General features: G+C 35.5%; 1 protein-coding gene across 1 annotated transcript in view; it reads right to left on the bottom strand.

Moving 5' to 3' along the window:
- Positions 1 to 26,440, bottom strand: part of LOC134571847 (uncharacterized) — a 142,186-nt gene that overhangs the window by 114,724 nt on the left and 1,022 nt on the right. The window lies entirely within an intron of this gene.

The raw sequence follows: 26,440 nt of genomic DNA, 5'->3' as shown, positions 1-26,440 counted from the left end.
TACAACGAGTTAAATAGCGTATATTTTTGCTAGCCCCGTACCTGTATTGCTGAAGACGTGAAGGTGTTTACAAATTCAGTGATACTTGTTAGTTGTACTCCACTTAAAATTGAGGTCACCAAAGTTTGGTTTGTGAAGACATCTTCTTGGACCAATAAGTTGGCAGTTACATTGACAGGCAGATCTCCCTGAGAATGCAAACAAAATGTTCCAGTTTGTATTGATTTTATTAAAGAAAGAAATATCGGAAATAAAATCTATTGTTTTGTCAAAACTAGAAGAGTGTAGGACTGTTGTCTTATTAGTTACTTACAGGAACAAAATGTGCGTTGAATTGTGTCAAGACATCGATGGATGCAAGGTAGTAAAAGTCCCCAAAAGTCAATGATATCCACTCCTCATAAGAAATGCTTCCAGAAACACAAGCTGAGCCTAATGAATGAAATAAAGAGTAAGAATATATTTTCAGACTTTTAAGATTAGATAGGAAATACTAAATGCTAACAATTTCAGACAACAGAATTTCCCTAAAATATGGGGTTTTCATTTCAGTAACAGGTTAATTTGCCACCAATTTAACCGAGTGGCATAGGGAGGAAAAACAACAATCGGAGCATTTTAACACCACAGTTTTATGGCTTAGAAGTGTATCTGGTGAGTAAGAGAGAGGCAAAGTCAAACTGGTAAAACCTGGAAAATGTTTTTATTGATCATTTTCATTAAAACGTTTGTTTTACTGATTGGTGACTATCTGTAATGTACTTCATAGATTTTTTTTAGGAAGTACAAGAAAAATTCATCAAAATAAATTAAACAAATTGGTATCAGGGCAAGAAATCTTAAAATGAGTACTTTTGACTGATTACTGAACTAGGCAAGGTCACCCTAAAAAGAGATTCGACACGTGCAATTGGTGAGTTCAGGGGAGATATGATCAAGTTTGGTTTAGAAGGACTCAAGTTGTTGTCAGTAACATATTTTGACACAATAAATATCTAGATGGAAAGAGCTTGGCGCAAGTTGGGCTGGAATGGAAGAAAGATATGTGACATCTTTGGCTAAGATATCTTTTCTTTCTACTTTACTTTGGCTGTAAGAGATTTGTTGACATACCTGTGGATGTTTTTGCTTCGGTTAGGTAGCGTATAATGAAGATGTTGAAAATATCCTCTTTTGTTTGTTTCGAAAGTGATGTAAAAGCGTCATTAAATCCTTTAATGCTGTTAAGAAAAAATAAAAGTAAAGATGACAATTCATGTTTTTAGTTGTCTTTCTACCAATTAATGTTTGATGGTTGCTGTGCAGGATAAATACATGCAATTGTTTTTGCACTTATAGAGGGCATTATTGTCAAAGACCAGAAGAATGGTAACACTTACATTTCCTGGTATGAAGAGCAGGAGATGTCAGTTGGTAGAATTTCCAGTAAAGTTGGAGTAAAATAGGGAAGCAAGATAACCAAATCTGTTTGGAACAAGATTGTCCAATTTTGTGTTTCAAATGTAGTGAATGAAGAATTGAGTTTCACCAGAGTTAACTCCAACAGCGTTTCCTTCACTGATGTTATTTGAACTTCTGAAAGATTGGCCTGCAAAGACAAAGTTTTTTTTAAAAAAGATGCTGCCTGGATATCTCTCAAATAATTTTTATTATTGTTTGCTAAGTGCAGAAAGAGTGTCTGGTTGCATGGGATTGTTTAATTGTTTACAACGAGTTAAATAGCGGCTATTTTTGCTAGCCCCGTACCTGTATTGCTGAAGACGTGAAGGTGTTTACAAATTCAGTGATACTTGTTAGTTGTACTCCACTTACAAGTGAGGTCACCAAAGTTTGGTTTGTGAAGACATCTTCTTGGACCAATAAGTTGGCAGTTACATTGAAAGGCAGATCTCCCTGAGAATGCAAACAAAATGTTCCAGTTTGTATTGATTTTATTAAAGAAAGAAATATCGGAAATAAAATCTATTGTTTTGTCAAAACTAGAAGGGTGTAGGACTGTTGTCTTATTAGTTACTTACAGGAACAAAATGTGCGTTGAATTGTGTCAAGACATCGATGGATGCAAGGTAGTAAAAGTCCCCAAAAGTCAATGATATCCACTCCTCATAAGAAATGCTTCCAGAAACACAAGCTGAGCCTAATGAATGAAATAAAGAGTAAGAATATATTTTCAGACTTTTAAGATTAGATAGGAAATACTAAATGCTAACAATTTCAGACAACAGAATTTCCCTAAAATATGGGGTTTTCATTTCAGTAACAGGTTAATTTGCCACCAATTTAACCGAGTGGCATAGGGAGGAAAAACAACAATCGGAGCATTTTAACACCACAGTTTTATGGCTTAGAAGTGTATCTGGTGAGTAAGAGAGAGGCAAAGTCAAACTGGTAAAACCTGGAAAATGTTTTTATTGATCATTTTCATTAAAACGTTTGTTTTTCTGATTGGTGACTATCTGTAATGTACTTCATAGATTTTTTTAGGAAGTACAAGAAAAATTCATCAAAATAAATTAAACAAATTGGTATCAGGGCAAGAAATCTTAAAATGAGTACTTTTGACTGATTACTGAACTAGGCAAGGTCACCCTAAAAAGAGATTCGACACGTGCAATTGGTGAGTTCAGGGGAGATATGATCAAGTTTGGTTTAGAAGGACTCAAGTTGTTGTCAGTGACATATTTTGACACAATAAATATCTAGATGGAAAGAGCTTGGCGCAAGTTGGGCTGGAATGGAAGAAAGATATGTGACATCTTTGGCTAAGATATCTTTTCTTTCTACTTTACTTTGGCTGTAAGAGATTTGTTGACATACCTGTGGATGTTTTTGCTTCGGTTAGGTAGCGTATAATGAAGATGTTGAAAATATCCTCTTTTGTTTGTTTCGAAAGTGATGTAAAAGCGTCATTAAATCCTTTAATGCTGTTAAGAAAAAATAAAAGTAAAGATGACGATTCATGTTTTTAGTTGTCTTTCTACCAATTAATGTTTGATGGTTGCTGTGCAGGATAAATACATGCAATTGTTTTTGCTTTTATAGAGGGCATTATTGTCAAAGACCAGAAGAATGGCAACACTTACATTTCCTGGTATGAAGAGCAGGAGATGTCAGTTGGTAGAATTTCCAGTAAAGTTGGAGTAAAATAGGGAAGCAAGATAACCAAATCTGTTTGGAACAAGATTGTCCAATTTTGTGTTTCAAATGTAGTGAATGAAGAATTGAGTTTCACCAGAGTTAACTCCAACAGCGTTTCCTTCACTGATGTTATTTGAACTTCTGAAAGATTGGCCTGCAAAGACAAAGTTTTTTTAAAAAAAGATGCTGCCTGGATATCTCTCAAATAATTTTTATTATTGTTTGCTAAGTGCAGAAAGAGTGTCTGGTTGCATGGGATTGTTTAATTGTTTACAACGAGTTAAATAGCGTATATTTTTGCTAGCCCCGTACCTGTATTGCTGAAGACGTGAAGGTGTTTACAAATTCAGTGATACTTGTTAGTTGTACTCCACTTAAAATTGAGGTCACCAAAGTTTGGTTTGTGAAGACATCTTCTTGGACCAATAAGTTGGCAGTTACATTGACAGGCAGATCTCCCTGAGAATGCAAACAACATTTTCCAGTTTGTATTGATTTTATTAAAGAAAGAAATATCGGAAATAAAATCTATTGTTTTGTCAAAACTAGAAGAGTGTAGGACTGTTGTCTTATTAGTTACTTACAGGAACAAAATGTGCGTTGAATTGTGTCAAGACATCGATGGATGCAAGGTAGTAAAAGTCCCCAAAAGTCAATGATATCCACTCCTCATAAGAAATGCTTCCAGAAACACAAGCTGAGCCTAATGAATGAAATAAAGAGTAAGAATATATTTTCAGACTTTTAAGATTAGATAGGAAATACTAAATGCTAACAATTTCAGACAACAGAATTTCCCTAAAATATGGGGTTTTCATTTCAGTAACAGGTTAATTTGCCACCAATTTAACCGAGTGGCATAGGGAGGAAAAACAACAATCGGAGCATTTTAACACCACAGTTTTATGGCTTAGAAGTGTATCTGGTGAGTAAGAGAGAGGCAAAGTCAAACTGGTAAAACCTGGAAAATGTTTTTATTGATCATTTTCATTAAAACGTTTGTTTTACTGATTGGTGACTATCTGTAATGTACTTCATAGATTTTTTTTAGGAAGTACAAGAAAAATTCATCAAAATAAATTAAACAAATTGGTATCAGGGCAAGAAATCTTAAAATGAGTACTTTTGACTGATTACTGAACTAGGCAAGGTCACCCTAAAAAGAGATTCGACACGTGCAATTGGTGAGTTCAGGGGAGATATGATCAAGTTTGGTTTAGAAGGACTCAAGTTGTTGTCAGTGACATATTTTGACACAATAAATATCTAGATGGAAAGAGCTTGGCGCAAGTTGGGCTGGAATGGAAGAAAGATATGTGACATCTTTGGCTAAGATATCTTTTCTTTCTACTTTACTTTGGCTGTAAGAGATTTGTTGACATACCTGTGGATGTTTTTGCTTCGGTTAGGTAGCGTATAATGAAGATGTTGAAAATATCCTCTTTTGTTTGTTTCGAAAGTGATGTAAAAGCGTCATTAAATCCTTTAATGCTGTTAAGAAAAAATAAAAGTAAAGATGACGATTCATGTTTTTAGTTGTCTTTCTACCAATTAATGTTTGATGGTTGCTGTGCAGGATAAATACATGCAATTGTTTTTGCACTTATAGAGGGCATTATTGTCAAAGACCAGAAGAATGGTAACACTTACATTTCCTGGTATGAAGAGCAGGAGATGTCAGTTGGTAGAATTTCCAGTAAAGTTGGAGTAAAATAGGGAAGCAAGATAACCAAATCTGTTTGGAACAAGATTGTCCAATTTTGTGTTTCAAATGTAGTGAATGAAGAATTGAGTTTCACCAGAGTTAACTCCAACAGCGTTTCCTTCACTGATGTTATTTGAACTTCTGAAAGATTGGCCTGCAAAGACAAAGTTTTTTTTAAAAAAGATGCTGCCTGGATATCTCTCAAATAATTTTTATTATTGTTTGCTAAGTGCAGAAAGAGTGTCTGGTTGCATGGGATTGTTTAATTGTTTACAACGAGTTAAATAGCGGCTATTTTTGCTAGCCCCGTACCTGTATTGCTGAAGACGTGAAGGTGTTTACAAATTCAGTGATACTTGTTAGTTGTACTCCACTTACAAGTGAGGTCACCAAAGTTTGGTTTGTGAAGACATCTTCTTGGACCAATAAGTTGGCAGTTACATTGACAGGCAGATCTCCCTGAGAATGCAAACAACATTTTCAAGTTTGTATTGATTTTATTAAAGAAAGAAATATCGGAAATAAAATCTATTGTTTTGTCAAAACTAGAAGAGTGTAGGACTGTTGTCTTATTAGTTACTTACAGGAACAAAATGTGCGTTGAATTGTGTCAAGACATCGATGGATGCAAGGTAGTAAAAGTCCCCAAAAGTCAATGATATCCACTCCTCATAAGAAATGCTTCCAGAAACACAAGCTGAGCCTAATAAATGAAATAAAGAGTAAGAATATATTTTCAGACTTTTAAGATTAGATAGGAAATACTAAATGCTAACAATTTCAGACAACAGAATTTCCCTAAAATATGGGGTTTTCATTTCAGTAACAGGTTAATTTGCCACCAATTTAACCGAGTGGCATAGGGAGGAAAAACAACAATCGGAGCATTTTAACACCACAGTTTTATGGCTTAGAAGTGTATCTGGTGAGTAAGAGAGAGGCAAAGTCAAACTGGTAAAACCTGGAAAATGTTTTTATTGATCATTTTCATTAAAACGTTTGTTTTACTGATTGGTGACTATCTGTAATGTACTTCATAGATTTTTTTTAGGAAGTACAAGAAAAATTCATCAAAATAAATTAAACAAATGGGTATCAGGGCAAGAAATCTTAAAATGAGTACTTTTGACTGATTACTGAACTAGGCAAGGTCACCATAAAAAGAGATTCGACACGTGCAATTGGTGAGTTCAGGGGAGATATGATCAAGTTTGGTTTAGAAGGACTCAAGTTGTTGTCAGTAACATATTTTGACACAATAAATATCTAGATGGAAAGAGCTTGGCGCAAGTTGGGCTGGAATGGAAGAAAGATATGTGACATCTTTGGCTAAGATATCTTTTCTTTCTACTTTACTTTGGCTGTAAGAGATTTGTTGACATACCTGTGGATGTTTTTGCTTCGGTTAGGTAGCGTATAATGAAGATGTTGAAAATATCCTCTTTTGTTTGTTTCGAAAGTGATGTAAAAGCGTCATTAAATCCTTTAATGCTGTTAAGAAAAAATAAAAGTAAAGATGACGATTCATGTTTTTAGTTGTCTTTCTACCAATTAATGTTTGATGGTTGCTGTGCAGGATAAATACATGCAATTGTTTTTGCACTTATAGAGGGCATTATTGTCAAAGACCAGAAGAATGGTAACACTTACATTTCCTGGTATGAAGAGCAGGAGATGTCAGTTGGTAGAATTTCCAGTAAAGTTGGAGTAAAATAGGGAAGCAAGATAACCAAATCTGTTTGGAACAAGATTGTCCAATTTTGTGTTTCAAATGTAGTGAATGAAGAATTGAGTTTCACCAGAGTTAACTCCAACAGCGTTTCCTTCACTGATGTTATTTGAACTTCTGAAAGATTGGCCTGCAAAGACAAAGTTTTTTTTAAAAAAGATGCTGCCTGGATATCTCTCAAATAATTTTTATTATTGTTTGCTAAGTGCAGAAAGAGTGTCTGGTTGCATGGGATTGTTTAATTGTTTACAACGAGTTAAATAGCGGCTATTTTTGCTAGCCCCGTACCTGTATTGCTGAAGACGTGAAGGTGTTTACAAATTCAGTGATACTTGTTAGTTGTACTCCACTTACAAGTGAGGTCACCAAAGTTTGGTTTGTGAAGACATCTTCTTGGACCAATAAGTTGGCAGTTACATTGACAGGCAGATCTCCCTGAGAATGCAAACAACATTTTCCAGTTTGTATTGATTTTATTAAAGAAAGAAATATCGGAAATAAAATCTATTGTTTTGTCAAAACTAGAAGAGTGTAGGACTGTTGTCTTATTAGTTACTTACAGGAACAAAATGTGCGTTGAATTGTGTCAAGACATCGATGGATGCAAGGTAGTAAAAGTCCCCAAAAGTCAATGATATCCACTCCTCATAAGAAATGCTTCCAGAAACACAAGCTGAGCCTAATGAATGAAATAAAGAGTAAGAATATATTTTCAGACTTTTAAGATTAGATAGGAAATACTAAATGCTAACAATTTCAGACAACAGAATTTCCCTAAAATATGGGGTTTTCATTTCAGTAACAGGTTAATTTGCCACCAATTTAACCGAGTGGCATAGGGAGGAAAAACAACAATCGGAGCATTTTAACACCACAGTTTTATGGCTTAGAAGTGTATCTGGTGAGTAAGAGAGAGGCAAAGTCAAACTGGTAAAACCTGGAAAATGTTTTTATTGATCATTTTCATTAAAACGTTTGTTTTACTGATTGGTGACTATCTGTAATGTACTTCATAGATTTTTTTTAGGAAGTACAAGAAAAATTCATCAAAATAAATTAAACAAATTGGTATCAGGGCAAGAAATCTTAAAATGAGTACTTTTGACTGATTACTGAACTAGGCAAGGTCACCCTAAAAAGAGATTCGACACGTGCAATTGGTGAGTTCAGGGGAGATATGATCAAGTTTGGTTTAGAAGGACTCAAGTTGTTGTCAGTGACATATTTTGACACAATAAATATCTAGATGGAAAGAGCTTGGCGCAAGTTGGGCTGGAATGGAAGAAAGATATGTGACATCTTTGGCTAAGATATCTTTTCTTTCTACTTTACTTTGGCTGTAAGAGATTTGTTGACATACCTGTGGATGTTTTTGCTTCGGTTAGGTAGCGTATAATGAAGATGTTGAAAATATCCTCTTTTGTTTGTTTCGAAAGTGATGTAAAAGCGTCATTAAATCCTTTAATGCTGTTAAGAAAAAATAAAAGTAAAGATGACGATTCATGTTTTTAGTTGTCTTTCTACCAAATAATGTTTGATGGTTGCTGTGCAGGATAAATACATGCAATTGTTTTTGCACTTATAGAGTGCATTATTGTCAAAGACCAGAAGAATGGTAACACTTACATTTCCTGGTATGAAGAGCAGGAGATGTCAGTTGGTAGAATTTCCAGTAAAGTTGGAGTAAAATAGGGAAGCAAGATAACCAAATCTGTTTGGAACAAGATTGTCCAATTTTGTGTTTCAAATGTAGTGAATGAAGAATTGAGTTTCACCAGAGTTAACTCCAACAGCGTTTCCTTCACCGATGTTATTTGAACTTCTGAAAGATTGGCCTGCAAAGACAAAGTTTTTTTTAAAAAAGATGCTGCCTGGATATCTCTCAAATAATTTTTATTATTGTTTGCTAAGTGCAGAAAGAGTGTCTGGTTGCATGGGATTGTTTAATTGTTTACAACGAGTTAAATAGCGGCTATTTTTGCTAGCCCCGTACCTGTATTGCTGAAGACGTGAAGGTGTTTACAAATTCAGTGATACTTGTTAGTTGTACTCCACTTACAAGTGAGGTCACCAAAGTTTGGTTTGTGAAGACATCTTCTTGGACCAATAAGTTGGCAGTTACATTGACAGGCAGATCTCCCTGAGAATGCAAACAAAATTTTCAAGTTTGTATTGATTTTATTAAAGAAAGAAATATCGGAAATAAAATCTATTGTTTTGTCAAAACTAGAAGAGTGAAGGACTGTTGTCTTATTAGTTACTTACAGGAACAAAATGTGCGTTGAATTGTGTCAAGACATCGATGGATGCAAGGTAGTAAAAGTCCCCAAAAGTCAATGATATCCACTCCTCATAAGAAATGCTTCCAGAAACACAAGCTGAGCCTAATGAATGAAATAAAGAGTAAGAATATATTTTCAGACTTTTAAGATTAGATAGGAAATACTAAATGCTAACAATTTCAGACAACAGAATTTCCCTAAAATATGGGGTTTTCATTTCAGTAACAGGTTAATTTGCCACCAATTTAACCGAGTGGCATAGGGAGGAAAAACAACAATCGGAGCATTTTAACACCACAGTTTTATGGCTTAGAAGTGTATCTGGTGAGTAAGAGAGAGGCAAAGTCAAACTGGTAAAACCTGGAAAATGTTTTTATTGATCATTTTCATTAAAATGTTTGTTTTACTGATTGGTGACTATCTGTAATGTACTTCATAGATTTTTTTTAGGAAGTACAAGAAAAATTCATCAAAATAAATTAAACAAATTGGTATCAGGGCAAGAAATCTTAAAATGAGTACTTTTGACTGATTACTGAACTAGGCAAGGTCACCCTAAAAAGAGATTCGACACGTGCAATTGGTGAGTTCAGGGGAGATATGATCAAGTTTGGTTTAGAAGGACTCAAGTTGTTGTCAGTAACATATTTTGACACAATAAATATCTAGATGGAAAGAGCTTGGCGCAAGTTGGGCTGGAATGGAAGAAAGATATGTGACATCTTTGGCTAAGATATCTTTTCTTTCTACTTTACTTTGGCTGTAAGAGATTTGTTGACATACCTGTGGATGTTTTTGCTTCGGTTAGGTAGCGTATAATGAAGATGTTGAAAATATCCTCTTTTGTTTGTTTCGAAAGTGATGTAAAAGCGTCATTAAATCCTTTAATGCTGTTAAGAAAAAATAAAAGTAAAGATGACGATTCATGTTTTTAGTTGTCTTTCTACCAATTAATGTTTGATGGTTGCTGTGCAGGATAAATACATGCAATTGTTTTTGCACTTATAGAGGGCATTATTGTCAAAGACCAGAAGAATGGTAACACTTACATTTCCTGGTATGAAGAGCAGGAGATGTCAGTTGGTAGAATTTCCAGTAAAGTTGGAGTAAAATAGGGAAGCAAGATAACCAAATCTGTTTGGAACAAGATTGTCCAATTTTGTGTTTCAAATGTAGTGAATGAAGAATTGAGTTTCACCAGAGTTAACTCCAACAGCGTTTCCTTCACTGATGTTATTTGAACTTCTGAAAGATTGGCCTGCAAAGACAAAGTTTTTTTTAAAAAAGATGCTGCCTGGATATCTCTCAAATAATTTTTATTATTGTTTGCTAAGTGCAGAAAGAGTGTCTGGTTGCATGGGATTGTTTAATTGTTTACAACGAGTTAAATAGCGGCTATTTTTGCTAGCCCCGTACCTGTATTGCTGAAGACGTGAAGGTGTTTACAAATTCAGTGATACTTGTTAGTTGTACTCCACTTACAAGTGAGGTCACCAAAGTTTGGTTTGTGAAGACATCTTCTTGGACCAATAAGTTGGCAGTTACATTGACAGGCAGATCTCCCTGAGAATGCAAACAAAATTTTCCAGTTTGTATTGATTTTATTAAAGAAAGAAATATCGGAAAAAAATCTATTGTTTTGTCAAAACTAGAAGAGTGTAGGACTGTTGTCTTATTAGTTACTTACAGGAACAAAATGTGCGTTGAATTGTGTCAAGACATCGATGGATGCAAGGTAGTAAAAGTCCCCAAAAGTCAATGATATCCACTCCTCATAAGAAATGCTTCCAGAAACACAAGCTGAGCCTAATGAATGAAATAAAGAGTAAGAATATATTTTCAGACTTTTAAGATTAGATAGGAAATACTAAATGCTAACAATTTCAGACAACAGAATTTCCCTAAAATATGGGGTTTTCATTTCATTAACAGGTTAATTTGCCACCAATTTAACCGAGTGGCATAGGGAGGAAAAACAACAATCGGAGCATTTTAACACCACAGTTTTATGGCTTAGAAGTGTATCTGGTGAGTAAGAGAGAGGCAAAGTCAAACTGGTAAAACCTGGAAAATGTTTTTATTGATCATTTTCATTAAAACGTTTGTTTTACTGATTGGTGACTATCTGTAATGTACTTCATAGATTTTTTTTAGGAAGTACAAGAAAAATTCTTCAAAATAAATTAAACAAATTGGTATCAGGGCAAGAAATCTTAAAATGAGTACTTTTGACTGATTACTGAACTAGGCAAGGTCACCCTAAAAAGAGATTCGACACGTGCAATTGGTGAGTTCAGGGGAGATATGATCAAGTTTGGTTTAGAAGGACTCAAGTTGTTGTCAGTAACATATTTTGACACAATAAATATCTAGATGGAAAGAGCTTGGCGCAAGTTGGGCTGGAATGGAAGAAAGATATGTGACATCTTTGGCTAAGATATCTTTTCTTTCTACTTTACTTTGGCTGTAAGAGATTTGTTGACATACCTGTGGATGTTTTTGCTTCGGTTAGGTAGCGTATAATGAAGATGTTGAAAATATCCTCTTTTGTTTGTTTCGAAAGTGATGTAAAAGCGTCATTAAATCCTTTAATGCTGTTAAGAAAAAATAAAAGTAAAGATGACGATTCATGTTTTTAGTTGTCTTTCTACCAATTAATGTTTGATGGTTGCTGTGCAGGATAAATACATGCAATTGTTTTTGTACTTATAGAGGGCATTATTGTCAAAGACCAGAAGAATGGCAACACTTACATTTCCTGGTATGAAGAGCAGGAGATGTCAGTTGGTAGAATTTCCAGTAAAGTTGGAGTAAAATAGGGAAGCAAGATAACCAAATCTGTTTGGAACAAGATTGTCCAATTTTGTGTTTCAAATGTAGTGAATGAAGAATTGAGTTTCACCAGAGTTAACTCCAACAGCGTTTCCTTCACTGATGTTATTTGAACTTCTGAAAGATTGGCCTGCAAAGACAAAGTTTTTTTTAAAAAAGATGCTGCCTGGATATCTCTCAAATAATTTTTATTATTGTTTGCTAAGTGCAGAAAGAGTGTCTGGTTGCATGGGATTGTTTAATTGTTTACAACGAGTTAAATAGCGGCTATTTTTGCTAGCCCCGTACCTGTATTGCTGAAGACGTGAAGGTGTTTACAAATTCAGTGATACTTGTTAGTTGTACTCCACTTACAAGTGAGGTCACCAAAGTTTGGTTTGTGAAGACATCTTCTTGGACCAATAAGTTGGCAGTTACATTGACAGGCAGATCTCCCTGAGAATGCAAACAAAATTTTCCAGTTTGTATTGATTTTATTAAAGAAAGAAATATCGGAAAAAAATCTATTGTTTTGTCAAAACTAGAAGAGTGTAGGACTGTTGTCTTATTAGTTACTTACAGGAACAAAATGTGCGTTGAATTGTGTCAAGACATCGATGGATGCAAGGTAGTAAAAGTCCCCAAAAGTCAATGATATCCACTCCTCATAAGAAATGCTTCCAGAAACACAAGCTGAGCCTAATGAATGAAATAAAGAGTAAGAATATATTTTCAGACTTTTAAGATTAGATAGGAAATACTAAATGCTAACAATTTCAGACAACAGAATTTCCCTAAAATATGGGGTTTTCATTTCATTAACAGGTTAATTTGCCACCAATTTAACCGAGTGGCATAGGGAGGAAAAACAACAATCGGAGCATTTTAACACCACAGTTTTATGGCTTAGAAGTGTATCTGGTGAGTAAGAGAGAGGCAAAGTCAAACTGGTAAAACCTGGAAAATGTTTTTATTGATCATTTTCATTAAAACGTTTGTTTTACTGATTGGTGACTATCTGTAATGTACTTCATAGATTTTTTTTAGGAAGTACAAGAAAAATTCATCAAAATAAATTAAACAAATTGGTATCAGGGCAAGAAATCTTAAAATGAGTACTTTTGACTGATTACTGAACTAGGCAAGGTCACCCTAAAAAGAGATTCGACACGTGCAATTGGTGAGTTCAGGGGAGATATGATCAAGTTTGGTTTAGAAGGACTCAAGTTGTTGTCAGTAACATATTTTGACACAATAAATATCTAGATGGAAAGAGCTTGGCGCAAGTTGGGCTGGAATGGAAGAAAGATATGTGACATCTTTGGCTAAGATATCTTTTCTTTCTACTTTACTTTGGCTGTAAGAGATTTGTTGACATACCTGTGGATGTTTTTGCTTCGGTTAGGTAGCGTATAATGAAGATGTTGAAAATATCCTCTTTTGTTTGTTTCGAAAGTGATGTAAAAGCGTCATTAAATCCTTTAATGCTGTTAAGAAAAAATAAAAGTAAAGATGACGATTCATGTTTTTAGTTGTCTTTCTACCAATTAATGTTTGATGGTTGCTGTGCAGGATAAATACATGCAATTGTTTTGTACTTATAGAGGGCATTATTGTCAAAGACCAGAAGAATGGCAACACTTACATTTCCTGGTATGAAGAGCAGGAGATGTCAGTTGGTAGAATTTCCAGTAAAGTTGGAGTAAAATAGGGAAGCAAGATAACCAAATCTGTTTGGAACAAGATTGTCCAATTTTGTGTTTCAAATGTAGTGAATGAAGAATTGAGTTTCACCAGAGTTAACTCCAACAGCGTTTCCTTCACTGATGTTATTTGAACTTCTGAAAGATTGGCCTGCAAAGACAAAGTTTTTTTTAAAAAAGATGCTGCCTGGATATCTCTCAAATAATTTTTATTATTGTTTGCTAAGTGCAGAAAGAGTGTCTGGTTGCATGGGATTGTTTAATTGTTTACAACGAGTTAAATAGCGTATATTTTTGCTAGCCCCGTACCTGTATTGCTGAAGACGTGAAGGTGTTTACAAATTCAGTGATACTTGTTAGTTGTACTCCACTTACAAGTGAGGTCACCAAAGTTTGGTTTGTGAAGACATCTTCTTGGACCAATAAGTTGGCAGTTACATTGACAGGCAGATCTCCCTGAGAATGCAAACAACATTTTCCAGTTTGTATTGATTTTATTAAAGAAAGAAATATCGGAAATAAAATCTATTGTTTTGTCAAAACTAGAAGAGTGTAGGACTGTTGTCTTATTAGTTACTTACAGGAACAAAATGTGCGTTGAATTGTGTCAAGACATCGATGGATGCAAGGTAGTAAAAGTCCCCAAAAGTCAATGATATCCACTCCTCATAAGAAATGCTTCCAGAAACACAAGCTGAGCCTAATGAATGAAATAAAGAGTAAGAATATATTTTCAGACTTTTAAGATTAGATAGGAAATACTAAATGCTAACAATTTCAGACAACAGAATTTCCCTAAAATATGGGGTTTTCATTTCAGTAACAGGTTAATTTGCCACCAATTTAACCGAGTGGCATAGGGAGGAAAAACAACAATCGGAGCATTTTAACACCACAGTTTTATGGCTTAGAAGTGTATCTGGTGAGTAAGAGAGAGGCAAAGTCAAACTGGTAAAACCTGGAAAATGTTTTTATTGATCATTTTCATTAAAACGTTTGTTTTACTGATTGGTGACTATCTGTAATGTACTTCATAGATTTTTTTTAGGAAGTACAAGAAAAATTCATCAAAATAAATTAAACAAATTGGTATCAGGGCAAGAAATCTTAAAATGAGTACTTTTGACTGATTACTGAACTAGGCAAGGTCACCCTAAAAAGAGATTCGACACGTGCAATTGGTGAGTTCAGGGGAGATATGATCAAGTTTGGTTTAGAAGGACTCAAGTTGTTGTCAGTGACATATTTTGACACAATAAATATCTAGATGGAAAGAGCTTGGCGCAAGTTGGGCTGGAATGGAAGAAAGATATGTGACATCTTTGGCTAAGATATCTTTTCTTTCTACTTTACTTTGGCTGTAAGAGATTTGTTGACATACCTGTGGATGTTTTTGCTTCGGTTAGGTAGCGTATAATGAAGATGTTGAAAATATCCTCTTTTGTTTGTTTCGAAAGTGATGTAAAAGCGTCATTAAATCCTTTAATGCTGTTAAGAAAAAATAAAAGTAAAGATGACGATTCATGTTTTTAGTTGTCTTTCTACCAAATAATGTTTGATGGTTGCTGTGCAGGATAAATACATGCAATTGTTTTTGCACTTATAGAGTGCATTATTGTCAAAGACCAGAAGAATGGTAACACTTACATTTCCTGGTATGAAGAGCAGGAGATGTCAGTTGGTAGAATTTCCAGTAAAGTTGGAGTAAAATAGGGAAGCAAGATAACCAAATCTGTTTGGAACAAGATTGTCCAATTTTGTGTTTCAAATGTAGTGAATGAAGAATTGAGTTTCACCAGAGTTAACTCCAACAGCGTTTCCTTCACCGATGTTATTTGAACTTCTGAAAGATTGGCCTGCAAAGACAAAGTTTTTTTTAAAAAAGATGCTGCCTGGATATCTCTCAAATAATTTTTATTATTGTTTGCTAAGTGCAGAAAGAGTGTCTGGTTGCATGGGATTGTTTAATTGTTTACAACGAGTTAAATAGCGGCTATTTTTGCTAGCCCCGTACCTGTATTGCTGAAGACGTGAAGGTGTTTACAAATTCAGTGATACTTGTTAGTTGTACTCCACTTACAAGTGAGGTCACCAAAGTTTGGTTTGTGAAGACATCTTCTTGGACCAATAAGTTGGCAGTTACATTGACAGGCAGATCTCCCTGAGAATGCAAACAAAATTTTCAAGTTTGTATTGATTTTATTAAAGAAAGAAATATCGGAAATAAAATCTATTGTTTTGTCAAAACTAGAAGAGTGAAGGACTGTTGTCTTATTAGTTACTTACAGGAACAAAATGTGCGTTGAATTGTGTCAAGACATCGATGGATGCAAGGTAGTAAAAGTCCCCAAAAGTCAATGATATCCACTCCTCATAAGAAATGCTTCCAGAAACACAAGCTGAGCCTAATGAATGAAATAAAGAGTAAGAATATATTTTCAGACTTTTAAGATTAGATAGGAAATACTAAATGCTAACAATTTCAGACAACAGAATTTCCCTAAAATATGGGGTTTTCATTTCAGTAACAGGTTAATTTGCCACCAATTTAACCGAGTGGCATAGGGAGGAAAAACAACAATCGGAGCATTTTAACACCACAGTTTTATGGCTTAGAAGTGTATCTGGTGAGTAAGAGAGAGGCAAAGTCAAACTGGTAAAACCTGGAAAATGTTTTTATTGATCATTTTCATTAAAATGTTTGTTTTACTGATTGGTGACTATCTGTAATGTACTTCATAGATTTTTTTTAGGAAGTACAAGAAAAATTCATCAAAATAAATTAAACAAATTGGTATCAGGGCAAGAAATCTTAAAATGAGTACTTTTGACTGATTACTGAACTAGGCAAGGTCACCCTAAAAAGAGATTCGACACGTGCAATTGGTGAGTTCAGGGGAGATATGATCAAGTTTGGTTTAGAAGGACTCAAGTTGTTGTCAGTAACATATTTTGACACAATAAATATCTAGATGGAAAGAGCTTGGCGCAAGTTGGGCTGGAATGGAAGAAAGATATGTGACATCTTTGGCTAAGATATCTTTTCTTTCTACTTTACTTTGGCTGTAAGAGATTTGTTGACATACCTGTGGATGTTTTTGCTTCGGTTAGGTAGCGTATAATGAAGATGTTGAAAATATCCTCTTTTGTTTGTTTCGAAAGTGATGTAAAAGCGTCATTAAATCCTTTAATGCTGTTAAGAAAAAATAAAAGTAAAGATGACGATTCATGTTTTTAGTTGTCTTTCTACCAATTAATGTTTGATGGTTGCTGTGCAGGATAAATACATGCAATTGTTTTTGCACTTATAGAGGGCATTATTGTCAAAGACCAGAAGAATGGTAACACTTACATTTCCTGGTATGAAGAGCAGGAGATGTCAGTTGGTAGAATTTCCAGTAAAGTTGGAGTAAAATAGGGAAGCAAGATAACCAAATCTGTTTGGAACAAGATTGTCCAATTTTGTGTTTCAAATGTAGTGAATGAAGAATTGAGTTTCACCAGAGTTAACTCCAACAGCGTTTCCTTCACTGATGTTATTTGAACTTCTGAAAGATTGGCCTGCAAAGACAAAGTTTTTTTTAAAAAAGATGCTGCCTGGATATCTCTCAAATAATTTTTATTATTGTTTGCTAAGTGCAGAAAGAGTGTCTGGTTGCATGGGATTGTTTAATTGTTTACAACGAGTTAAATAGCGGCTATTTTTGCTAGCCCCGTACCTGTATTGCTGAAGACGTGAAGGTGTTTACAAATTCAGTGATACTTGTTAGTTGTACTCCACTTACAAGTGAGGTCACCAAAGTTTGGTTTGTGAAGACATCTTCTTGGACCAATAAGTTGGCAGTTACATTGACAGGCAGATCTCCCTGAGAATGCAAACAAAATTTTCCAGTTTGTATTGATTTTATTAAAGAAAGAAATATCGGAAAAAAATCTATTGTTTTGTCAAAACTAGAAGAGTGTAGGACTGTTGTCTTATTAGTTACTTACAGGAACAAAATGTGCGTTGAATTGTGTCAAGACATCGATGGATGCAAGGTAGTAAAAGTCCCCAAAAGTCAATGATATCCACTCCTCATAAGAAATGCTTCCAGAAACACAAGCTGAGCCTAATGAATGAAATAAAGAGTAAGAATATATTTTCAGACTTTTAAGATTAGATAGGAAATACTAAATGCTAACAATTTCAGACAACAGAATTTCCCTAAAATATGGGGTTTTCATTTCATTAACAGGTTAATTTGCCACCAATTTAACCGAGTGGCATAGGGAGGAAAAACAACAATCGGAGCATTTTAACACCACAGTTTTATGGCTTAGAAGTGTATCTGGTGAGTAAGAGAGAGGCAAAGTCAAACTGGTAAAACCTGGAAAATGTTTTTATTGATCATTTTCATTAAAACGTTTGTTTTACTGATTGGTGACTATCTGTAATGTACTTCATAGATTTTTTTTAGGAAGTACAAGAAAAATTCTTCAAAATAAATTAAACAAATTGGTATCAGGGCAAGAAATCTTAAAATGAGTACTTTTGACTGATTACTGAACTAGGCAAGGTCACCCTAAAAAGAGATTCGACACGTGCAATTGGTGAGTTCAGGGGAGATATGATCAAGTTTGGTTTAGAAGGACTCAAGTTGTTGTCAGTAACATATTTTGACACAATAAATATCTAGATGGAAAGAGCTTGGCGCAAGTTGGGCTGGAATGGAAGAAAGATATGTGACATCTTTGGCTAAGATATCTTTTCTTTCTACTTTACTTTGGCTGTAAGAGATTTGTTGACATACCTGTGGATGTTTTTGCTTCGGTTAGGTAGCGTATAATGAAGATGTTGAAAATATCCTCTTTTGTTTGTTTCGAAAGTGATGTAAAAGCGTCATTAAATCCTTTAATGCTGTTAAGAAAAAATAAAAGTAAAGATGACGATTCATGTTTTTAGTTGTCTTTCTACCAATTAATGTTTGATGGTTGCTGTGCAGGATAAATACATGCAATTGTTTTTGTACTTATAGAGGGCATTATTGTCAAAGACCAGAAGAATGGCAACACTTACATTTCCTGGTATGAAGAGCAGGAGATGTCAGTTGGTAGAATTTCCAGTAAAGTTGGAGTAAAATAGGGAAGCAAGATAACCAAATCTGTTTGGAACAAGATTGTCCAATTTTGTGTTTCAAATGTAGTGAATGAAGAATTGAGTTTCACCAGAGTTAACTCCAACAGCGTTTCCTTCACTGATGTTATTTGAACTTCTGAAAGATTGGCCTGCAAAGACAAAGTTTTTTTTAAAAAAGATGCTGCCTGGATATCTCTCAAATAATTTTTATTATTGTTTGCTAAGTGCAGAAAGAGTGTCTGGTTGCATGGGATTGTTTAATTGTTTACAACGAGTTAAATAGCGGCTATTTTTGCTAGCCCCGTACCTGTATTGCTGAAGACGTGAAGGTGTTTACAAATTCAGTGATACTTGTTAGTTGTACTCCACTTACAAGTGAGGTCACCAAAGTTTGGTTTGTGAAGACATCTTCTTGGACCAATAAGTTGGCAGTTACATTGACAGGCAGATCTCCCTGAGAATGCAAACAAAATTTTCCAGTTTGTATTGATTTTATTAAAGAAAGAAATATCGGAAAAAAATCTATTGTTTTGTCAAAACTAGAAGAGTGTAGGACTGTTGTCTTATTAGTTACTTACAGGAACAAAATGTGCGTTGAATTGTGTCAAGACATCGATGGATGCAAGGTAGTAAAAGTCCCCAAAAGTCAATGATATCCACTCCTCATAAGAAATGCTTCCAGAAACACAAGCTGAGCCTAATGAATGAAATAAAGAGTAAGAATATATTTTCAGACTTTTAAGATTAGATAGGAAATACTAAATGCTAACAATTTCAGACAACAGAATTTCCCTAAAATATGGGGTTTTCATTTCATTAACAGGTTAATTTGCCACCAATTTAACCGAGTGGCATAGGGAGGAAAAACAACAATCGGAGCATTTTAACACCACAGTTTTATGGCTTAGAAGTGTATCTGGTGAGTAAGAGAGAGGCAAAGTCAAACTGGTAAAACCTGGAAAATGTTTTTATTGATCATTTTCATTAAAACGTTTGTTTTACTGATTGGTGACTATCTGTAATGTACTTCATAGATTTTTTTTAGGAAGTACAAGAAAAATTCATCAAAATAAATTAAACAAATTGGTATCAGGGCAAGAAATCTTAAAATGAGTACTTTTGACTGATTACTGAACTAGGCAAGGTCACCCTAAAAAGAGATTCGACACGTGCAATTGGTGAGTTCAGGGGAGATATGATCAAGTTTGGTTTAGAAGGACTCAAGTTGTTGTCAGTAACATATTTTGACACAATAAATATCTAGATGGAAAGAGCTTGGCGCAAGTTGGGCTGGAATGGAAGAAAGATATGTGACATCTTTGGCTAAGATATCTTTTCTTTCTACTTTACTTTGGCTGTAAGAGATTTGTTGACATACCTGTGGATGTTTTTGCTTCGGTTAGGTAGCGTATAATGAAGATGTTGAAAATATCCTCTTTTGTTTGTTTCGAAAGTGATGTAAAAGCGTCATTAAATCCTTTAATGCTGTTAAGAAAAAATAAAAGTAAAGATGACGATTCATGTTTTTAGTTGTCTTTCTACCAATTAATGTTTGATGGTTGCTGTGCAGGATAAATACATGCAATTGTTTTTGTACTTATAGAGGGCATTATTGTCAAAGACCAGAAGAATGGCAACACTTACATTTCCTGGTATGAAGAGCAGGAGATGTCAGTTGGTAGAATTTCCAGTAAAGTTGGAGTAAAATAGGGAAGCAAGATAACCAAATCTGTTTGGAACAAGATTGTCCAATTTTGTGTTTCAAATGTAGTGAATGAAGAATTGAGTTTCACCAGAGTTAACTCCAACAGCGTTTCCTTCACTGATGTTATTTGAACTTCTGAAAGATTGGCCTGCAAAGACAAAGTTTTTTTTAAAAAAGATGCTGCCTGGATATCTCTCAAATAATTTTTATTATTGTTTGCTAAGTGCAGAAAGAGTGTCTGGTTGCATGGGATTGTTTAATTGTTTACAACGAGTTAAATAGCGTATATTTTTGCTAGCCCCGTACCTGTATTGCTGAAGACGTGAAGGTGTTTACAAATTCAGTGATACTTGTTAGTTGTACTCCACTTAAAATTGAGGTCACCAAAGTTTGGTTTGTGAAGACATCTTCTTGGACCAATAAGTTGGCAGTTACATTGACAGGCAGATCTCCCTGAGAATGCAAACAAAATTTTCCAGTTTGTATTGATTTTATTAAAGAAAGAAATATCGGAAATAAAATCTATTGTTTTGTCAAAACTAGAAGAGTGTAGGACTGTTGTCTTATTAGTTACTTACAGGAACAAAATGTGCGTTGAATTGGGTCAAGACATCGATGGATGCAAGGTAGTAAAAGTCCCCAAAAGTCAATGATATCCACTCCTCATAAGAAATGCTTCCAGAAACACAAGCTGAGCCTAATGAATGAAATAAAGAGTAAGAATATATTTTCAGACTTTTAAGATTAGATAGGAAATACTAAATGCTAACAATTTCAGACAACAGAATTTCCCTAAAATATGGGGTTTTCATTTCAGTAACAGGTTAATTTGCCACCAATTTAACCGAGTGGCATAGGGAGGAAAAACAACAATCGGAGCATTTTAACACCACAGTTTTATGGCTTAGAAGTGTATCTGGTGAGTAAGAGAGAGGCAAAGTAAAACTGGTAAAACCTGGAAAATGTTTTTATTGATCATTTTCATTAAAACGTTTGTTTTACTGATTGGTGACTATCTGTAATGTACTTCATAGATTTTTTTTAGGAAGTACAAGAAAAATTCATCAAAATAAATTAAACAAATTGGTATCGGGGCAAGAAATCTTAAAATGAGTACTTTTGACTGATTACTGAACTAGGCAAGGTCACCCTAAAAAGAGATTCGACACGTGCAATTGGTGAGTTCAGGGGAGATATGATCAAGTTTGGTTTAGAAGGACTCAAGTTGTTGTCAGTAACATATTTTGACACAATAAATATCTAGATGGAAAGAGCTTGGCGCAAGTTGGGCTGGAATGGAAGAAAGATATGTGACATCTTTGGCTAAGATATCTTTTCTTTCTACTTTACTTTGGCTGTAAGAGATTTGTTGACATACCTGTGGATGTTTTTGCTTCGGTTAGGTAGCGTATAATGAAGATGTTGAAAATATCCTCTTTTGTTTGTTTCGAAAGTGATGTAAAAGCGTCATTAAATCCTTTAATGCTGTTAAGAAAAAATAAAAGTAAAGATGACGATTCATGTTTTTAGTTGTCTTTCTACCAATTAATGTTTGATGGTTGCTGTGCAGGATAAATACATGCAATTGTTTTTGCACTTATAGAGGGCATTATTGTCAAAGACCAGAAGAATGGTAACACTTACATTTCCTGGTATGAAGAGCAGGAGATGTCAGTTGGTAGAATTTCCAGTAAAGTTGGAGTAAAATAGGGAATCAAGATAACCAAATCTGTTTGGAACAAGATTGTCCAATTTTGTGTTTGAAATGTAGTGAATGAAGAATTGAGTTTCACCAGAGTTATCTCCAACAGCGTTTCCTTCATTGATGTTATTTCAACTTCTGAAAGATTGGCCTGCAAAGATAACGTTTTTTTAATGAAAGATGCTGCCTGGATATCTCTCAAATTATTGTCATTATAGTTTAATGTTTGAGCTACATAAACAAAATGAATGAAGAATTTAGTTTTTCAAGAGTTTTCTCTAACAGCAATTCCTTCACTGTTATTTGAAATTCTAAAAGATTGGAAAAGAATGCAAAATAAATGTATTTTGATGATTGTTTATTTCTAAATCTTGATTGTATTACAATTTGGTGTATGTTAATTATTGTTAGTTATATTTTATGATTGTAAGTCTTCATCATCTGGAAAGACTTGTCTTTACCCGTGTGTCTCATTTCCTCAATTCCAACTCTCTCCTTGACCCTCTTCAATCTGGCTTCCGCCCTCTCCACTCTACAGAGACTGCCCTTATCAAAGTTACTAACGACCTAATCGCAGCTAAATCCAAAGGCCACTACTCCATACTAATTCTTCTTGACCTCTCAGCGGCCTTTGACACCGTTGATCATGCTCTCCTTCTTCAAACTCTTCAATCGCTTGGTCTCTGTGACTCTGTCCTCTCATGGTTTTCCTCTTATCTCTCCCAACGCTCATTCAGTGTCTCCTTTTCTAATGATACCTCCTCCCCTTGCCCTGTCTCAGTTGGAGTTCCCCAAGGCTCCGTCCTTGGTCCCCTTCTATTTTCTCTTTATACTGCCTCTCTTGGCAAACTTATTACCTCTTTTGGATTTCACTACCACCTGTACGCTGATGACACCCACCTATATCTCTCCTCCCCGGACCTCTCCCCTGCCGTCCTGCAACGTGTCACTGCTTGCCTTTCTTCCATCTCTGACTGGATGTCCTCCCGCTTTCTGAAACTCAATCTCTCAAAAACTGAGCTCCTTGTCTTTCCTCCTCCTAATACTGATCCTCCTCTTTCGCTCTCCCTCCAAGTTTGTGGTACCAACATCAGTCCATCCTTGCAAGCACGCTGTCTTGGCGTCATACTTGACTCTGGTCTCACCTTTGAGCCTCACATCCAGCATGTTGCCAAATCCTGTAGATTCCATCTTAAAAACATAGCCCGCATCCGCCCCTTTCTTGCACCAGATACTACCAAGGAGCTTGTCCATGCTCTAGTAATTTCCCGCATGGATTATTGTAACCCTCTCCTGATTGGTCTCCCCAATAGCCGTACTGCACCCTTACAGTCCGTAATGAATGCTGCTGCTAGATTGATTTTCCTCTCTAGTCGTTTCTCTCACACCTCACCCCTCTGCCAGTCCTTACATTGGCTTCCTGTATGCTATAGGAGTCAATTCAAGGTACTAACTCACACCTATAAAGCACTGAACAACTCTAGCCCCTCTTATATCTCCTCACAGATCCATAGGTATGTCCCTTCTCGGTCTCTCCGTTCTGCCCGTGACCACCTCCTGTCCGTTGTCCGCACTCGTACGGCCAACTCGCGCTTGCAGGACTTCTCACGGGCGGCTCCCTTCCTATGGAATAGCCTGCCTACCGCCATCAGACTCTCCCCTAGTCTTGCATCTTTTAAGAAGTGCCTTAAAACCCATCTCTTTAGGAAAGCTTATGGCCTCCAAGACTAACCCTTACCTCACATACCTGTCTCTTTCCCTCTCCTAAAGGGCAGCCCACCTTATTTGATTGTAAATTCCTGTCCTAATGTGTTTTACACCCCACCTCCTATAGAATGTAAGCTCGTTTGAGCAGGGTCCTCTTCAACCTATTGTTCCTGTAAGTTTATTTGTAATTGTCCTATTTATAGTTAAATCCCCCTCTCATAATATTGTAAAGCGCTACGGAATCTGTTGGCGCTATATAAATGGCAATAATAAATAAATAAATAAATAAATAATCATCTTTCATAAGCATTAATTTGGCAGTCATGTGTTTAGAGATGACTCTAAACAAGATAAGCTTATTCAGTGTGAGTATGACATTATTGTGCTACATAGAAATGTGGACAAATTAGCAGGATGAGCAGGGAAGTATCAGACACATTTTAATGTAGACAAATGCAATGTAATGCATTTTGAGATGAGAACGGTACACAGCAATTAAACACTAAATGGCATTGAGCTAAAGAAAATAATAAACAAGACATCGTTGGAAATAATTATGAGCAATATACTTGTGGAGGTTGGACTATAGGTCAGGTTGAGCTGTGTGAAGACTAATGAAAAGTGTGTGTTTATCTTTCAGCTTATGTTGTTAAACAGGGAATTTTGTCTTATCAGGTCAGGAGTTAAGGGGTACATTGGGTTGGCAGTCAATATTCTGGGGTATTCCTATCATCTTGAACTTTCTGCAGCTGTTGTTGCACAAGACTAAGTAACAGTGCGCAATGTCAGGTAGCAGTTGATAAAGCAAGGTACTGCCATGCATAAAGAGGCATATACATTTATGGGATACCACATATAGTCTTGACTCTTTATAAACCAATGGAAAGACTCTGCTTTGAATATGTGGGCCAATTTTGGGCACCTGTTTTAAAGAAGAATGTCATCAATCTAGAAAGAGTGGAGAGGAGATTTTAGTTTTGAAGAAAGACTAGAAAACAAACTTGTTTACTTTAAAAATCGTGAATCAGAAGGATATGACAATATTACACAAATATATAAAGTGGCAGAATAAATAATATTTTCTTTAATCGGGCTGTGCAAAAAAGAAAAGATCAGATAACCAATTTAGATTCGAATATAGGAGATTTTACCTAGTGCTAATGAAAATTCCTTTACAGTAAGAACAATGTTTAATGGAATTCTCTAGTTTAAAAAGATTGTTAACAATGTCTGGATGCAATTTATGGAGTAACAGAATATTCAATAATGTAACAGTTAAAATATATATATAGTTAATATTGGAGAGAAAAAATATTGTTTCCAAATTGTGGCAAGTTTTTATTATTATTATTATTATTGCCATTTATATAGCGCCAACAGATTCCGTAGCACTTTACAATATTATGAGAGGGGTATTTAACTATAAATAGGACAGTTACAAATAAACTTACAGGAACAGTAGGTTGAAGAGGACCCTGCTCAATCGAGCTTACATTCTATAGGAGGTGGGGTGTAAAACACATTAGGACAGGAATTTGCAATCAAATAAGGTGGGCTACCCTTTAGGAGAGGGCAAGAGACAGGTATGTGAGGTAGGGGTTAGTCTTGCAGGCCATAAGCTTTCCTAAAGAGATGGGTTTTAAGGCACTTCTTAAAAGATGCAAGACTAGGGGAGAGTCTGATTGCAGTAGGCAGGCTATTCCATAGGAAGGGAGCCGCCCGCGAGAAGTCCTGCAAGCGCGAGTTAGCCGTACGGGTGCGGACAACGGACAGGAGGTGGTCACGGGCAGAGCGGAGAGACCGAGAAGGGACATACCTATGGATCTGTGAGGAGATATAAGAGGGGCTAGAGTTGTTCAGTGCTTTATAGGTGTGGGTTAGTACCTTGAATTGACTCCTATAGCATACAGGAAGCCAATGTAAGGACTGGCAGAGGGGTGAGGTGTGAGAGAAACGACTAGAGAGGAAAATCAGTCTAGCAGCAGCGTTCATTATGGACTGTAGGGGTGCAGTATGGCTTTTGGGAAGACCAATAAGGAGAGGGTTACAATAATCCATGCGGGAAATTACTAGAGCATGGACAAGCTCCTTGGTAGTATCTGGTGCAAGAAAGTGGCAGATGCGTGCTATGTTTTTAAGATGGAATCTACAGGATTTGGCAACATGCTGGATGTGAGGCTCAAAGGTGAGACCAGAGTCAAGTATGACGCCAAGACAGCACGCTTGCAAGGATGGACTGATGTTGGTACCACAAACTTGAAGGGAGAGTGAAAGAGGAGGATCAGTATTAGGAGGAGGAAAGACAAGGATCTCAGTTTTTGAAAGATTGAGTTTCAGTTTCAGTTTAAATTTTTCTTGTCTTTTTTGGATCAACACCAGTAACATTGTACCTGTTTTGCTGCAGATGTGAAACTGTTGACATATTTTGTAATATCTGGTGATTTTATTCCACTTAAAAATGATGTCAGCAAGGTTTGATTAGAACGAAAGTCTGCTTGGATAAGTATGGAGGCTGCATCATTTGGTGAGAGATCACCCTGGAAAAAAGAAATAGAAACACATATTTTTTTACTCTTGTCAATAAATGTAATGTTTTTCTAAAAAAAAATAATTTTATCTGCTTATCAAACAATTTGGATGTTTCTGCTGATCATAGTTTTACGTAACTGGTAGAAATTTACTAGAATGAAAAAAGCACTTTCCTAAATTCTTCATACTTTTTTTATATGTCTGCCTAGTTTTTACAAAACAATTTTTGTTAAGGTTGAAACACATCTCATGTTTGCTAAATATAGAATAATGTCCTGTGTGATACTTACTGCATCAAAGCCTGGGTAGAAGT

Source organism: Pelobates fuscus, chromosome 8 (genome assembly GCF_036172605.1).
Source record: "Pelobates fuscus isolate aPelFus1 chromosome 8, aPelFus1.pri, whole genome shotgun sequence".
Classification (NCBI taxonomy): domain Eukaryota; kingdom Metazoa; phylum Chordata; class Amphibia; order Anura; family Pelobatidae; genus Pelobates; species Pelobates fuscus.
The sequence above is the reverse complement of the archived record's forward strand: the minus strand, read 5'-3'. Positions and strand labels throughout refer to the sequence as shown.